Consider the following 6,000-nt stretch of genomic DNA (forward strand, 5'->3'; position numbering starts at 1 on the left):
ATTAAGCAATTAGTCTTGACATCCACTAGAAGGTGGAAATGTGTCAAGAAGTCGACGCCAATAATTGCTTGAGTTACATCCGCAATAATAAAAGGCCAGTTGAACGTCCGGCGCAAGTTTAAATCAAGTGTCAATAGTTTGGTGCCGTAGGTTGCAATTTGGGTACCATTGGCTGCATACAGTACAAGTTTATTAAGTTGGTGAGCATTTGTTTTAGTTCTCGGGAGCACTGCTATGTCAGCTCCAGTATCTACTAGAAAACATAACTGAGTTGAACGATCAGCCAGTACTATTCTGTCGATGTGGCGGACATTCTGTTGGCCAGCAGAAGACCGCCCATTTAGTTTCCCGCTTGTTCAAAAGTGCATGGAGGGGCGCACTTGCGAGCCGAAATTCATTAGATAAAAACATATGCCACTTGTGGGTTCTTTGTACTGCGTTCGAGTATTATGACGAGATTGACTCCTGCTTCGGGCACGAAATTTATTACGTGGGCCCTGATTTGAATGATTGTATCTCCGTGAAGCATGAAGACTTGTAGAGAGTTCAGATACTTTTTTGGTCAATTCAGCCACTTTTTGTTCGAGGGATGAACTGGAAGGTGCAGCATTAGCAGCACTGACATAAGCTGGAGTAACAAGTTCATTAATTTTGTCAGCCATTGCTGCTAAACGGGTTAGATCTTCATTGGAAGCAGCAAGAATTATTTGTATGTTATTAGGGAGACGCGAAAGCCATAGTGACTTCAACAAGTCGTCACTAAAATGGCTTCCTGCCAGATCACGCATTCGTGACAGCAAGTATGAAGGTCGCTGATCTCCAAGTTCAAGTCCTTGTAGTAAAGTACGTATTTTGGAAGATTCACTTTCTGAATAGATTTCAATGAGCCGCTGTTTCAGTTTGGAGTATTTATCACAATCAGGTGGTTTGAGAATTAAGTCATGCACTGAATTCAGAATATCAGACTCAATTGCTGCAACTACATGGTTGAATTTTGTAGAATCCTCACTAATGCGAGCGATAGAAAATTGTGCTTCGATCTGAGCGAACCACAATGAAGGATTATTTTTCCAGAAAGGCGGTGGCTTCACCGCAACGCGTGTGATTTGTGGCTCTGGTGGAATATCGTCGGGCATACTGATAGATAATTTTCACTTTAATTAATAAACACTTATCAGCACAAATATTGTAGCATGAGGATACACTATTGATATTTTACCATGATAACAATAGATATTTTAACCATGCAGAAAAAATTTATGTAACGATACACACACAAATAATACAGGGTCAGCAATTACACACACAAATAATATTTTACCGAAATGCATTTGAAAAGAAACCCTTATTTGAGAAAAAAAAATGATGCGTTCATTTTGTATTGCGCACACACAAAATCACCACTTCACACTGTTAAGGCACTTTCGAAGGAAAAAGGAAATCACTCCTGTAGCACGTGGGAAAGAAATTCACTACTTTCGAACACTGAGGGAAGAATTTTGCCGTAGCACGTTTCAGAAAAATTACTGATGTAGCACATTTAGCGAAAATCACTATTGTATCACATTTGTCACAAAAGTTGAATGATCGAAGAATTATTGCACGACTGGCGAAGTCAGCGGAACGGAACAGATCACATTGATGATTTGCTGAAGCTCCTTGCGATGATATGCACGACTTTGAAAAAAAAAACACAAGCAATATATATCAATACATCTAGAAATAATTGAAGGGGTACGTTGTAGCATACGTTTAATGTCCATATTCGTTGTTATTTTTAGTCAGTTCTTCAGAATGCCTTGGATGCACGTGGCTTAGGGTCGTTGAAAATCCGTTGTCAGTAGCGTGCTCAATCAAAAGGTCACCACTTTTGGTGGTCGTGTGTGCTTAATGCATGATATAATTAAAGAAAATAAGAGTAGACAATCTCCTATAACAAAAAAATATATTAAATACTAAATTACAATTTAAATTACATTGCAGAGATCAACACAGAGCTCGGAACACAGTTCATGCTACCTTCGCGTACAGTTGTGTGACGAAAAGTCTGAGTGAGTAAAGATGTCGCTTTTCTGCTCCGATTAAGAACTGGATTTTACACGTGGCGCCATCTCATGAATAGAAGTTGAAGTATCTGTCGGAACGCCACACGCAGTTATCAACACCGACAGTGTGTCTATTTTACTCGCAATAATTCATTATTGTGAGCCAGGTAGCTTGAGCTCTACGTCTGGGAGCTCGCACTGTATTGAGTTCAGTAGTGAGAGCCTGAGTCTACCAGGATGTCTAAATCACTTTAGTGATTGATTTAAGTCTATAGGCCCTGATACATGTACACTGCGGGGAAAAAATATCGGACAGTTATATATCTCCCGTTCTACTGGGCCGATTGACGAAATTCAACTTGCGTTTTTCATGTCTCGAAAGCGCGACTTAGGCTATGTATTAGATTTATATATAGCATTTTTCTAACATAGTTATTTTAACACAAAATCGGATCTTTTCTAAAATGACATGCCAATTTGTTTTTTCCATATTTTCATTCTACGACTCAAATTACGCCAAACTACCAAGTTTCGTAAAAATCGCACGAGTAGTTTTAAAAATAACAGCTCTCAAAATTTTAGCTCCTCAATGTTAATTGAGTTTAGTATATATTTATTAATCTCTCTCTCTCTCTCTTTTTTTTTTTTTTTTTATTAAACTTATTTAATTCTTCCTTTCACATTTCGAAATTCAAGTTCATTATTCCAAATAAAATTCACTCATTTTTTATGATTTATTTTTAAATTTGTATTTTAAAATAATTTTTATAAATTAAAAAAAATTTTTAATCATACTCCGTAAAATTTTTACCATCATCTTAGAATAGACGTATTTCTAAGCATACCTACAAAAAATTAGTTTTTTTATTCAAATACATATTTCAATTATTCAACTTACATTTCATTAATTTTGCAAAGATCGCATTGCTTATTATGTTTCTCACGTTTATTACGATTACTTTGAGTTTTATTTCATAAATATAGCAAAGGTTAACTACTGTTTATTGTATTTATGAAAATAGTTCTGAATTAACATGCATGAAAGTGAGGGTGTCGGGGGACATTTTACTCAAGTATATAATAAAACATTTTTACTAATTAATTTAGCTATATTTTCGGAACTAAATTAACGGAAATGCTACATTCAAAATGAATTCTTTATAGTACTCTACTTGATTTGGTTTGGTTTAGGTTTATTTAATTGTGGAAAAGCACACAAGGGCTATCTGCCTAAGGGGAGGGATACCTTCGTGGAGGACTTTCTAAGGGAAACTGACTCGTATACACGTTACATATGGGAAAAACCACGAAAATGCCCATGCAGCCAGCCCGTTCGCTGGATTCGAACCTCGGAAACCTCAGCGACTTTACCGCTCGGCCGCTGGTGGGCGCCTACTTAATTTGGCTAATATATCTCGAGATTTCTAAAAATCCATTAACTTAACGGAACTACTTCATCTTAATTCATCTCTTTAATCTTACTATTTGAATTAAAACTCAACTACAATTTTGGCCTTAGCTAAAATTGCCAATTTGCGCATTTATTAATTATTGTTAATTGAACGGGGGTTGGTTTGCTCCCTTGAAAAGTCAACCAATTTCCGATCAACGACGATAATTACTTGGTTTATTGATTTTTATATTAAAAGTTTAAATTTCTATTTTTCATGATTTAAATTCAAGTTCCTTTAAAATATTTTCGGGATTAAATTTTCATACATATAGGTTACTTCGTATAGATACATTCTACTAAATTTATATTAGGAGATAATATAATCAATATTTCTTTAGTAAATACATTATTATTATCTTACTTTGCAGCTATTGCGCAAGTGTTAGGAAATTTATTTCGATTTTAATGAATTTCAGTTCATTAATTCAATTATTATTATTAGAATCGAAAAATTCAGTTTACAATAGACGCTCATTTATAAATGCGATCATTATGTATAATTCTCCTGTAAACAAAAGTATTTGTTAGCATTTATTATATCATATGTCATATTTGATTTATAATTTCTCTGCTCTATTAACAACCCTAAAAATAAAATATTGTAGAAGGCACATGAAAAAGCTAATTTTGATATTGGCAAAATGACATACATTAGCCTATCGAAAACTTTTTCTACTAGCTTGCGTGTGCAAAACAATATATTTTCAGAACAAAATTCATATTTTCATTTTCATTAACGAAGTATTGGTTTTTTACAGATAATGACCCAATAATTAAATTTCGATGATCGATTTCTTTCAATTCATCAGTTTCATAGATTATTTTCTTTAAACAATATCTATAGTAACGTTTGTAGGCTTTGGTCTAGAGCGAAGTCTAGACTGTCAAAAGAAGGGGAAATGTGGAACAATATAAAACCCATTATATCTGTATAAAAAGTTTTCATAAAATTAAATATACAAGTACATATGTTTGCAAAACTCTACTTTGCAAAACATAATGTTTCTAAGGAATGTTTCGGGAATTGTAATGGTGAAATATAAATCGACAATCAACTATTAATTTATATTAGAGCGGTTTAAAACTCGGAAGATCACATTTGGCTTTGAGGAGAAAGTGTTCCAGTCAGGTGGTTTCAGTCGATTCCATTCTTTAAAATACAGTGAAGTTGTATTTTAAAGAATTTCCTGATTTGGCACTGCTATTTTTTTTTTTTTTTTATTTTTTTTTTAGAAAATATAATTTGAAGTTCGTGATAAAGTTATGATCATTAGAAAATATTAACAGTTGTAAGCAAAAGAATTGTTTGCGAATAATACGGTGGCCAAACATCATCTGCTTTAGGTATTCCTAACCTGGTAGTCCCTACTAAAAATGAAAGGCTGCAAGGTCATACGTCAACTTATTGTAGTCGGACTATACCATTTACAGACAAACAATATCAAGTAATATGCAAAATACAGACTTATATATACAATGTGGGTCCCCGCGGGAACCTGAAAAGTGAAACCAGCGCCAATGAAGTATATTATCAAATATTTATTTATTTTATAAAACTAAACAATCGAACACTTTTTTTTAAACCTAGAACTGTTCAGCAAAATGTTGTATATGGCTGATTAAATCTATTTCGTATACTTTTTTTTTTTTTTTTTTGAATTAACCTGCCGTAAATGTTTATTTTGACTTAATGACCTGGTTTTATTTACTTCTCACTTAGGTTCAACTATTTTAAACGAAATAATTTAATATTTGCTGGCAGTAACGCACTTGCATTCTTTAACAAAAAGCCTGACTAGCTGGCAATCCTTGCATTTAATTTCGAGTCTTGTCAATAGATGACGCTGATTCTATAATAAAACTGAGCTGATAGCAGTTGCTTTGGTGCTAGCTTTCAGAAATGGGATTTGGAGAAGTGTGACCAATTAGCGCTTCGTGTAAATTATGAGAAATGTTATTTTATGCAGGCGGTATTGATGAAACTGCTTAATTAAATGATTAATTAGTTTAATATCTTGAAAGAATTTGGATCAGATGATTTTTCAACGGCTAGGTATGTTTTATTTGACAGGTTTCGTGAAAAATCGAAACATTGAGAAAGAAATATTTTATAGTGCAATTTAAAAAATTTAAACATAGATCTGCAAAATCAAGAAATGCAGAAGGAAAGCAGACAGCTTTTCTGAGCGAAGGTATTGAACCATCATAAAAAATTTTCCGAATTTTGAAAGGATCTATGTGCAGCGTTTCTAGAAATTATCTCCCTGTTCCACAAAAAATAAAAGTTTTTTTCCGTGTTTTTTAAAACCGTATGAAAAGAATACTTCCAATCAACTCCTTTGTATGAAAACTATCTTGATGATTGCCTTAATAAGGTTTTAAGTTAACCAGGTCAGAAATCGGAGTAAAAATATTTGTATAACTATGGATGAAATAAAAAATACGACAAGAAGATTCATTGCAGGAAGATCATCGACGATATTAAGGAACCAACATACAAAA

The sequence above is a fragment of the Stegodyphus dumicola genome, chromosome 2 (genome assembly GCF_044657685.1).
Source record: "Stegodyphus dumicola isolate Sdum_Otavi_A_Nest chromosome 2, ASM4465768v1".
Classification (NCBI taxonomy): Eukaryota; Metazoa; Arthropoda; class Arachnida; order Araneae; family Eresidae; genus Stegodyphus; species Stegodyphus dumicola.